The sequence below is a fragment of the Cyprinus carpio genome, chromosome B19 (assembly GCF_018340385.1).
Source record: "Cyprinus carpio isolate SPL01 chromosome B19, ASM1834038v1, whole genome shotgun sequence".
NCBI classification, from domain to species: Eukaryota; Metazoa; Chordata; class Actinopteri; order Cypriniformes; family Cyprinidae; genus Cyprinus; species Cyprinus carpio.
Genome location: NC_056615.1, coordinates 27,040,470 through 27,053,254, shown reverse-complemented (window position 1 = coordinate 27,053,254; position 12,785 = coordinate 27,040,470). Strand labels below are relative to the sequence as shown.

Genomic DNA, 12,785 nt, shown 5'->3' with positions numbered 1-12,785 from the left:
ATATTTTGTAGGGCCCTAATATTGTACAATGATTGTATTATTGATTGATTAATTAATTAATTAGCCTGTTATATTGTTCAATTAAAATATGAATTAAACTGATTATCATCATTTTTGATTATTAAACTTAAATCAGTAAAAAATGGAATCTAGAAAAAATAATTTTTCTGAACAATTTCAAAAAAAAAAATCATAGTGCGAATTTTTCTTACAATTTTAATAAGTTGTTAAAATGCTATGATAATTCAGTTCATTAGTAATCCTTTAAAATTGTTGCAATTTATTTAATCCATTAAAAACAGAATCTAGAAAAATGAAAACAAAAACAAAAAACACTGATTTAGGACAAAATAAAACCGATTTCATAGGATCCTACAGTACAGTATATAGCTGAGAGCTCAATCAGACCATTACATGAGCACTAAAGCTCTCCTCCTCTGATTGCTCCATAATGGAAACAGTAAATATTCGATCTCCAGCGACAGACGCCACCGCTCACTTCTGATCTGATGGAAACAACAGGCTTTTTAGATCCAGCAGCATGACAAACATATCATTAGAGCTCAATTCTGAGACTCAGAGGCTTGAGACTCCTGGAATTACTGCAGAGAGTCTGATTAAAGCCCACGGAGAGGTAAATACGGCGCCCCGCTGCGGCTCACTGTGAATACGGGGTGTAGAGACGTTAATGAGAGTCCTCCACATTCCCTGCAGACGCTAAATCCACCACACATCCACACAACCCACACAACAACAGTTCAGACGCTTCTGCACAGTTGCAGTGGTATTCACACAGAGCGAGATGTTAAAACAGGATGAAGTCAATCTGAAATACCTATTTTATTTCTGCAACCTGATATAATGAAATAAGATGCTCAAAAAATGCCTTGATTTCTCTGTCTGCAGGTGACTGGATCAGGAGAAGAGCTGCTGTAAGACACTGGAGGGGGAGGGGCTACGAGAGGCCCTGATGACATCAGCAGCGAGGGACAGTCGTTTCAGAGGTGGATAAAGATTTTCAATTTTGATGAAAGATTGCAAAAAAATAAATAAATCAATCAAATTTAAATCAGGAAAGCATATTTAAGTAAACTGGGTGACTTTCATGATGGCAATAAAAAAAAAAAAAGCAAGAAAAACTATAACATAAAAAATAATTTATTATGTTAATATTAACAATAATAATAATAACAACAAAAGAAAAAATATATACAATTTAATAAATGTATATGCACACTCATATATAAAAATTAAAACAATAATATTAAATAAATACATTAATATTAATTTTTATAATATTGATAAAATAAAATAATACCAATATAAAAATTAAAATTATATAATTTTAAATAACATAATAATATAAAACTATATATATAGCAGTGTTTAGGACATTATATCATTATACAAAAATGCTACTATATGTATTACTGATAGCGACAATATGAATCGTGTATAGCGCTGAACCGTTTCGTTGTTACACATCTAATTTATGATCATATTAATATACAACACATTACTAGACCACTATAGTTTTCTTAATAGTGCAATTTATCCATTAAATCCAAGTTGTATTTTACATTAAACCACATTTAACAGGCTAAAAAAGAAATTTGTGAATGCTTTCACTATTAATTTGTGTTAGTTTATCAAATCATCACAAAAGAAACATGAAATCAAACAATAACGCTTCAAAACCACAACACGTCTATCAAACCGTCTCTCTGCTGGCATGTATGAGCGCCAGACCTAAAAACATCCATCAGCCGCCGGCCACAACCCAGATTTCTGGATCCTCCTCTTCAGAGCAACCTCAAACCACTGCACGCCTAAAATCTAATCAGTCTGGATCAGATCGCTTTAGGCCCGATAATGAGAAGACAGAAACGGTCCGCCGAGAGGATGATTCAATCACATGAACCCACAACACTCCAGCATCCTCAGGAAAGGAAAACTGCAAGCGCAGACGGTGAGCTCTCAGCCAACAGGTTTCACAATCAAAAGAAGGAATAGTTATGAACAATATGAGCTCGTACAGTTATGTTCGCTGAGCCAGTTTCTTCAGAATCACATGATCAGGTCAAACTGAAACTCACAAAAACACCCATCATTCACAAAGTTCACACGTCCTGCCCATTTATTGATTTATTTTTTACTTATTACATAACACTGTAGTAATATCAGCTCCATTTAATACATTTTACCACAAAAATCAGCAAAGAAAATGCAAAGTCAATAAGACTCCCAATAAGTGCATCATTTCTCAAACACGTAAAAAAAAACCATAAAACGAAGATCTGTTGAAAAATTTGCATAATCCGACTATAATTAATCAGCTCCATTTAACATGTTTTACCAAATTTTTACTCAAATTACACCAAACAAATCAGCAAAGTTCATAAAAAAAGTGATCAAGCTAGTTCTCAGGAACAAACAACCTCCTGTTCCAACATTAAACGTGTCCATCCATTCATTTACGGTTTAGTTTTAAACAAATACGTTATATACCTGCTTTAAAATCCTTCACATTTCAGCCTGTCGATAAGTTCTCTATTCCACAAACCTTTGACAAGAAAAAGCCCACAAAACAAGATCTAATTAGAATCAGCATAATCCAACTATAATTTAACCTGCTAGTAAAAGTGTAGCACGTCACCAGAATTTGACCAGAAAAAAGCAAAGAAAATGTGAAGTCAGAAAGCCTGCCAATAGCCAAAAAGCCCACAAAACAAGAAGATCTATTATAAAAAATATTATTTAATCCACCAGTTAAGGTGTAGTACTATGAGCTCCGTTTATCATGTTTACCATGACTTCACCACAAAATCAGCACAAAGAAAAAGTCAAAAGTCATCAGACTGGTTCTGAGGAACAAACAACCTCCTCAAACACGTCCTTGCATTAGTCTCAAACAAACACGCTTTTACATGTGCTTGTATTTGAGTTCACATTTAACAAGTGCGCTGTTCCACAAACACTTCACAAGAAAAACCCCTCAAAAAACAAGAAGATTGGGATATGCTGTCCAAACACACTCCCTCGAGTCACACACACACACACACTTCCGGTGAGTGTGTGTGCTGACTGAAACGTTAACACACACACTCACATTCCTGACTATTCCTGATTTATTTTAAGTGCTCTTACCGTCCGAAGTCCGAATGACAGAGGAATACCCCACAGACCGACTCTCTCCTCATCGCACAAATGTTTCTTCACTTCCTGTTTCAAACCTTGCTAGCCCCACCCACCCACACAGACCCGACAGCCAATCAGAGCGAGGGCCAGTCCGCACGAGAGCCAATCAGAGCGCAGGAGGCTGGGTTTCGGAGGGAAACCTGCCCCGTCTGCTTCGACTGGTTAACACAAACACACACTCACACACTCCACAACCGCAGAGAGGAAAACCAGCAGGATCTGACACCATTGTGGCTCAGATGAGGAGACGTGACTCTCTGTGACCCGAAACAACCCCGAGGACACGCTTTCAATACATCCACGGAAGCAGGAGAGCCCATTAAAACACTTCCACTCCTACACGGCACGATAATGGCAGGAAACCCAGCTGTTATCAGGAACTGAAGGATGACAGACGAACGAGAAGACGCTTTAGTCAAGTAGTGAGGTTTAACTAGATTCAAGCTCTCATGTCTTTTCACACCTATATGAGTTAACATAAGGGTGAGTAAATGATGACAAATTAAAAAAAATAAACAGTTTACAGTATGAGTGAACTCATCATATAAAACTCAAAAATACATTATTTTGAGTGAAATTAAAAAAAAAATGGCTGAAAAATAATGACAAAAATATTTATGCACTACTGTCAAAGTACAGTAATTTCTTTTTTAAAGAAATTAATATTTTCATTCAGCGAAAATGCATTAAACTGATCAAAAGTGACAGACATTTACAAAGTGACCAAAGATTTCTATTTCAAATAAATGCCATTCTTTTGAACTTTCTATATATCTGTGCATCCTGAAAAATAAAATGCATTACAATTCCCACAAAAATATTGTACAGCATAGCTGTTTTCAACACTGATAATGATCAGAAATGTTTCTTGAGCAGCAAATCAGCATATTATACTGATTTCTGAAGATCATGTGACACTGAAGACTGGAGTAATGATGCTGAAAATTCAGCTGCGCATCACAGAAATAAATTATATTTTTAGATACATTCACATAGAAAACAGCTGTTTTAAATTGTAAAAATATTGTACAATTTTACTGTATTTTTAACAAATAAATATAGCCTTGGTGAGCAGAAGAGACTCAAAAATATATATATTTTAAATCTTACAAAAAAAATTGAATGACAGTGTACATAATCATAATATAGCTAATAAAAGAAAATTATTATAATAAATGCACATCATTAAAAATTGATACTGAAATTCAGGCAACTCAAGTTGCCTTTTTCATTCTCATCCTCACACACAAATAACTTTCATACAAATAACAGCCTCTTTTAAACCCAACAGGACATGCATTTTTACTTGTTACTTTCTCAGACAAAACAGCAGATCCTTCAAAACACCTTCAAAGATTTATTGTCATGAAACTCACAACTGACACAAACACACACCCTGACTTCTAGAAATTGAGTAAAGCCAGATAATAAAAAAAAGACATTTTTGCATGCAATATGTATCAGGCGGTTCTTGAAGGGTGTGAAAACTTTCGGATAACTCGCTTTCACAGCACTATGAAGCCAAACGTCAAGCTACGGCATTACCGTTTTTACAATGACTTGTAAAACGTGTCTTTCTGTGATGCAACAGAGCCATAACCTAAATTTTTATCTGTCTTTAGCTCAAATGCACGTGATTGGGCCATTTTATGTTGTTTCGTGCGTCTTTCTGTGACTCAGTCTGCGATGTTTTTCGTGTGGAGGTGTGGTGACAGTCATTCAGGTGAGGCTGGTCCATCTTGAACATCAGGAGGAGGATAAAAGAATACTGATTATCTTCACTGCCATTTAGAAAAGCTTTTTATTCTACTTATACAAAGTACCTCACTAATGGACTGCCAACAAAGAGAGAAATTGGTTACTCAGGGCCAAGCAGAATGGGTTCAGAAAACCTGAACTCTGAACAAACCCAGACCAGCTTATAGGAACAGTTTGCTCAAAACTGAAAGATTAGAGACTGACAACATTGTTTTAGTCCATTTTATGACTCTGGATGTCTTAGAAGATAGCAGACGAGTCACATTTTTGGAGCTTAACAGTTTTGGTCACCATTGACTTTCACTGGAAACTGGAAAAAAGGCTGCTATGAATATAGACAGTAAAAGTATGAAAGGAAATGATTTCCCAGTCCATATTTGGTCATTTTGAGAGCATTAGATGATAGCAGCTGATATCTGGTTGGTCGATCAGCATAAGCCTGAACTTTGAAGAGTAAATATATTTAAAAATGTATTAGCAGCCTACATCTTTAAATGATCATTTACTGTGATTAATTAATGTTTTAGAACAAATGTTCATTGTTAGTTAACTAGTGTTATGTTAAAATAATGCCGTTAACTAAGGAATTTTAGTGTCAAGTAGCAGAATTTTGTCATGATTTTTTATGGTTTCATATTATCATCTAATATACAGTTAAGAACAATCATTAGATATTAGAAAAACTGCAAAAAGTAATTAAAAATGTTCTTCAATCTATATATAATTCCAGTCTGCATTGGCAAAAACTATAATGGTCCACCACTATTATGTGTAATCTTATTTATATAATATTTTGTGGAAAATGTAACATTAGCCTATTCCATGAAGAAGAAACCAGGCTAAAACACTAGAAAACCAACTCCAATGTCAGCTGTTCATATAAAGATATAAAAGTCACAAAAGCCACCAAAGACGATTTTCTGGAAGGAGAATGATAAGCTTGTCCCTAAAAAACACCAACGTTTACTCAAATGAAACTGAAATCCTTGTCACAAATTAGCTGAACAAGTGTGAAAATACTAGTCTCACTCACCCTGGGGACGTTCCTGTTCCTGTGTGAGATTCAGTCTGACAGATGCACAATATCCACCTTTAGCACAGAAATATTAATCACATCTTTTATGAAACACTAATGCTGCTGGACTCCATACGCCACTTAGAGAATTATGCAACTCACACACGACACAGCCTTCTGAGTAACATCAGAACAAATGTGTCCTGTCAGGAACATCATGAGGAGAACAAGAACGTCACGAACAGAAGCCATAACAACACATAACACACCACACCTAACGCATGTGACTAAACGTATGGGATACGTCATGACTTGAGCCATCCTGCAATGTTTCACTTCCAGTTTTTGCTCATTAAGCTTAAAAGCAGAAACTAATTACACACAACATCCTCTAAAAACTGGGAAACACCACAGGCACTCATTCCCTCACAGCGAGTGCAAGCGAACGAATATTTATATGGTGATACTGGTGATTATCAGAGCTCTTTTCAATTAGTCAATTAGTAAACATCTGAATACTGAACAATAATACACAAAACTAAACTGCTGAAGACATCTTGTAATTGTCTGTAAGGTACTTTCCGAGTTTTATGGTAACTGCTGTATATCGCCAAGTACAATGGCATAATTCACGCTGGCGGTGAATCTAGAGAAACATAAGAAAAGCATAAATCAAAAATATTTCTAATATGTTACCAGTAGGTGGTGCTGTCATCAAGCTTACATGATATTCTCAGGGAACTGTGGCAAAGATATGTTCAAATTTGTCAATATGCAAAAGTGTTGCCGAAATACAACCTCACTTTCTGTTTGGCGTCTTTACCAGAAACTTTATTATGTTTCTGGAGAACGGTGTCAAACACCAAAAACTCAATATGTGATTTTTGTGAGGACAGATCTGAAGATGATCTGCACCAATTTTGATGAAGATTAGACAAGAAGATAGGGCTGCACGATAAATCACAATGAAATCGCAATAGCGATTAGCCAAAAGCTGTGATTGTCATGCACATTAGAGCTGAAAAACGAAATTTGAATTATGTACTTAATATAAATATTCGGATAATATTCTAATTTAAAAGGCATAATTTCAGTTAGGGGGAAAAAGCTTTTGGCTTCTCTTCTGAGGCCACAAGAGGGCGAACTGAACAAAATATTATTAATGCACGTTTCTTCAAAGCATTAAAATAACACGACTACCTTTGAAAAAAAGTGCATAATGTTTCAATTAATGTTTATAAGCCATATATAATTAATTAAGTTGCTTAAAAAATTAGAAACAAAACAGCATCATGTATATATAGTTTCATACAAAGACTGAAAACCAATCACAAAGAGTACTTTTTCTTTTAAAAACATGAGATGCAGTTGGATGGGGAAAAATGCCATAAAGTCTCAAGATGTTTTTTAAAAGTTGAACTTGCATTAATTTTACATGGCTTTCTAAACATGCCAAGAAACGCCAAACTTCTTTCATTGATTCAACATGACTAATAAACAGGACTGCGACAATATATGAGTAATATTAGTTCTTATTTTAATCATTATTATAATTTTCATTATAATAAAGTATATAATAATGAAATGCCTTTATCACTGCTTACTAGAATACTATGAAATATGTTGCGTGTCTTATTCTGTGTAAGAAGCCTCATTATCTCACAGAAGGATTTATTTCAAACACTCGACTGACGTTATGAAGTGAGTTTGGAGTAAAAACGTTATTAAATGTGGTTTTTTCATGTGCTTTCAGATGGAGCAGCATTTACTACACAGAGACGTAGTTCACGGAGAAAGCAACGCAAACAGCTTTCATTATCGTGAATGATTTCTACGATTTCATAACCGCACAATTATATCGACTGCGTTTTTTTTAGCGTAGCTTGTCAGTGAACTACAGCTCTGTGTCATAAATGCTGCTTCATCTGAAAGCACATGATGGAGATTTAGTGCTGATTACAGAACCGGCTTTACTGACAAGATGCAAATGATAATCGCATTCAATTAATCGTACAGCCCTACAAGAAGATCCGCAAAAAAACAACTAAAATGGCAGAAATGTGTTTTTAAAAAATGATAAAATAATAGTATTTTAATAGCTGGAAAGCTAAGGCAGGTAGACAATGACTAGTGTCATTTTAATATGCAAAACTACTGTGAAAACACAGGCCCACTTCCTATTTGGCACCTTAACATTCATATCAAACACAAAGAGTTTAATACATCAAAAAGCTTTTAATTATAACAACATTTGACTAACACTGTCTTAAATTTATCTGACCCAAGTTTTAGCACGATCAGATGAAAACCTGAAAAAGAATTACAACGGAAATTGCAATTCCATGCTGCGTTTAATTAGAAGAGGAAAAAAATATTATTTCTAGGCCACTTGGTTGAAAAGTTAATAACTAAAACGTAGATGAGAAATTGAGCTGTTGGTGGCACTTGGAGGAGAAAAAAATCTCAATTTTAATAAGGCAGCAAATGAGAAGACAGCGCAAATGTCATTTTCTCACAGCCGTGAGCATGTTGTGAAATCTGCAATGACTTCTAAAGCTCTTATTCTTAATGAAAGCTCTAAAGCGCTGGACCCCGAGGATCCTGGAGACGCTGTCAGTGCCAATTACACTTACATCTGCATTATTGTACTTCCAATCTCTTTAGACTGTTTCGTATTGATTTAAATCACAGATTAATGAACTGCCTGTGGGTTATGCATTGTAGAGCAGAGAGTGGACATCCACTAATACACTGACAGTAATGAAACATCCCAGTGCAGACGACACATCGTTCACACGTTAATAAGCGTCAGTGTGCACACAGTCATAATAAGGTGCCATTTAAAGGTCAGACGTGAGCAGACATCCCCACTCAGGGAGGAAGATCCAAACCGCACAGACCGGAATGATAACAGTATAAGAGAAACCGACGATCAGTACCACTCCCTCAAGGCCTGCGCCAGAGGAACGCCAGTGCATGCATACTCATATACTTCTGACTTTCCACAGAGTCTGGACCAATTTACAGCTTGTTCTGGCCAAGAATCGCCCACTTATACAACAAGAGACTTGTTAAAGAGTTCATTTCATCTGAGAACCACTCGTGAGTGGGTTAAACTGGAAATTAATATTACAAAAATACACTGGAATGGGGAAAAAAATGACATTAAAATCAACAAAACTCTCAAAAATGAATATTTATTTTAATAAGCATTCCTGCCCATCCAAAGTGGATACTGACACAGATTTCACCGATTGATTCAATTCCAACTGACAAGCTCCTGATTTGATTGGATTTTGATTCACTTAGACAAATAACAGGCACAGTACATGTGCATTTTTCTTAAGAAAAACAATCTCTCAACTAACGCTAACTATACTATGTCAGTTGGTGATAATATTTAAAAAGATTCAAATTAACAACCGAGCCCAAACTTCAAAGCTGAGACTTTGATACCAAAAGTGAAGCACAAAGCTTTTTAGGACTATTGCACACAAAGATCAATCTTGGGTTTCAAGAATCAATATCAGTTCATTAAAACGAAGACAGGTCAAAATAGAGAAATCGATACAGTCGAGTCAACCCAGCCCTAATATTATTTACCCTTACTAAAACATTTTAATGCATGAAAAATGTCACACGGGGACATCCTTTAAAATTTTTCAGTTATGAAACGAACAAATCTGTGAATTAAAGTTTCGAATCGATTTTCTTTGAATCGACGGACAGTTTGAAATTATTGACAGAAATGAATCACTTATCAACTCATTTTATTTCATACTGATGGGATGCAAATAAAACATCTCAACTCTTTTTCACAGTCTGAACTATGAAAACAAAGGAGAATAGGCACCAAGTGCCTCTTAGCATCTTAAATGACACTAACCTTGCAAACTTGACCAAATATGGTGATTGCAACCAGCTCGTTTCTGTGCAAAAAATGCACCAGACTGTGGCCCTGCAATCTGAGGCAAGAAACTGTCACTGGAACCTATGTGTGATGTTCATCCGCTCACATCTGCAAAACATGCCATATAATAACATCTGACCAGCTGTGGTCTTCACGTGCCAGAGGGACACCAGCCACATCTGCATGCATCTAATCGGCAGTCAGATAAAAGAGCAGACACAACTGTGATTTTCTGCTCGTTGGGCACGACTCTTATCTCTTCACAAGTGGCTTCTCACATAACAGAAGTCATTTCCTTTTATAATCTTGCTCCTTTAAAAACAGGCTGATCATCTGTCATGCAGTGACTGGAAGCAAGGTGAACCCTGTAACTGATGTGTGTGTGTGTGTATGCAACTCCCATTACACAACTTAGGACACTTACACACTGCATGCACAAACACTCAAAAACACATAAGGCTAACAAATATCCATGCATCCACACACTCTCACTACAAATAAGCACTCAAACAATACATGCATGCATACACATATTCTAAATACAAATAACACTGCATGCATGCATGCATATTTATACTCATACATGTTACACAAAAAACCATGCATGAGCATGCACACACACCAAGCACTCGTGCACACTTTTGTGCATGTACACAAGCATAAACAAATACAAGCATGCATGCATAGATACAGACAAACAAGAATTTAAACAAACACATACTTGTACAAACCCATGCACATATGTACACACACTCAGAAACACACACATATGTACATGCATCCGCGCGCGCACACACTTGAGCAATGACAGCTCGAGCACAACTGCCTTGTCAACTGCTTAAAACAGCAAGAATCAAAGTCTGTCCTTCATCAACCCTTCTCATCTAACATGTCCAAATCTCTTCTCCCTCATTTGAAGTTTGCAAAGACACACATGAATGAGTTTAATAACCAGACATGCTTTATAAGCTCAGTTTGTTTAATAGTCACATGAGATGAACCGCCACGCCATCGGCGAATGTACACAAGACTCATGTAGAGCTCGAATAAAGGATGTTTTTTTTATATATATATGTATATATATACTCACTTATCATGCTATATGCACGGCTTTCCCCCGCTCGTCTCGTTTATGTCTCGGTTAGTCCATTAACGCGCTGAAATAACTGAACGCACGCGAGTCCTTCTCCAGTACTTTCACACACTTCAGTCGAACATGGAGCGAGTTAGGATTTCTGATTGACAGCGGCACGCGCCAATGGCGGAGGAGGATATAAAACCCACAGCCGCGTCCACAAATAGCCGCCAATCAAATGGCCCCGTGGGTGGGACTTCACGGTTTCCACTAGCGAGGTAGACTGTGTCTGTTGTTACTACTGTTAAATGTATTCAGTAATGTGTCGTGCTTTATTCATGACGGAATATACATGTTTTGTGTGCTAAATTAGACTATATAAGTACGTACATTTAATTTGAAAATATTTGGAAAAAAAATGCATACATATAAGTCAAATGACGGTGAAAATGTATACAAAGAATTAAAAAAAATAGCATTGTAGCTCCTTACAAACAATACTATGGTCAGGGTATGCACGTGATCGGAACCTCTGAGATGGTTCATGAATCATTTGATTCAGATCTGGACTTCGAAGCGCATATCGCAAATTATTTGATTGATCAGAATTTCGGAGCGGGTTTGTACTCTTTTGTTTCAGATCGTGACTTCGGAGCGCGAATCATTATCTTTAGAGCGGGTCCTCGAATCGAGCATTTCATCATGTGATTCAAATTATTTGATTCAGAACTTCAAAGTGTGTTGCGAATCATTTGATTCAGATCGGAACTTCGGAGCGAATATTTGTGAATCATTCAGACAGGTGTTTCGGAGTGGGTTCACGATTCATTCAGATCGGGGCTTCGGAGTGGGTTCACGATTCATTATTATGATTGGGACTTCTGAGAGTGTTTGACGAATCATTTGATTCAGATCAGGCAAATAATTTTATTTAAATCGGAACTTTGGAGCAGGTTTGTACAACTTTTTTTCAGGTCGGAACTTTGGAGCACGAATCTTTTGATTCAGATCGGGACTTCGGAGCGGGTTCGCGAATCATTCAGATCGGGGCTTCGGAGTGGGTCCGCGAATCATTCAGATCGGGGCTTCGGAGCGGGTTCGCGAATCATTCAGATCGGGGCTTCGGAGCGGGTTCGCGAATCATTCAGATCGGGGCTTCGGAGCGGGTTCACGAATCATTCAGATCGTCGCTTTGGAGCGGGTTCGCGAATCATTCAGATCGGGGCTTCGGAGCGGGTTCGCGAATCATTCAGATCGGGGCTTCGGAGCGGGTTCGCGAATCACTCAGATCGGGGCTTCGGAGCGGGTTCGCGAATCATTCAGATCGTCGCTTTGGAGCGGGTTCGCGAATCATTCAGATCGTCGCTTTGGAGTGGGTTCACGAATCATTCAGATCGTCGCTTCGGAGCGGGTTCACGAATCATTCAGATCGTCGCTTTGGAGCGGGTTCACGAATCATTCAGATCGTCGCTTTGGAGCGGGTTCGCGAATCATTCAGATCGGGGGTTCGGAGCGGGTTCGCGAATCATTCAGATCGGGGCTTCGGAGCGGGTTCGCGAATCATTCAGATCGGGGCTTCGGAGCGGGTTCACGAATCATTCAGATCGTCGCTTTGGAGCGGGTTCACGAATCATTCAGATCGGGGCTTCGGAGCCGGTTCGCGAATCATTCAGATCGGGGGTTCGGAGCGGGTTCGCGAATCATTCAGATCGTCGCTTTGGAGTGGGTTCGCGAATCATTCAGATCGAGGGTTCGGAGCGGGTTCGCGAATCATTCAGATCGGGGGTTCGGAGCGGGTTCGCGAATCATTCAGATCGGGCGTTCGGAGC

At 37.7% G+C, this 12,785-nt stretch overlaps 1 protein-coding gene across 1 annotated transcript in view; it reads right to left on the bottom strand.

Annotated features, from left to right (window-relative positions):
• The window catches only part of fam126a (family with sequence similarity 126 member A), a 37,769-nt gene extending 26,639 nt beyond the window's left edge, over positions 1–11,130 (bottom strand). The window contains exon 1 of the mRNA XM_042745348.1: positions 10,972–11,130. The gene's annotated coding sequence lies outside the window, so the exon portion shown is untranslated. The remainder of the gene's footprint in view (positions 1–10,971) is intronic.
• Positions 11,131–12,785: the final 1,655 nt, after the last annotated feature.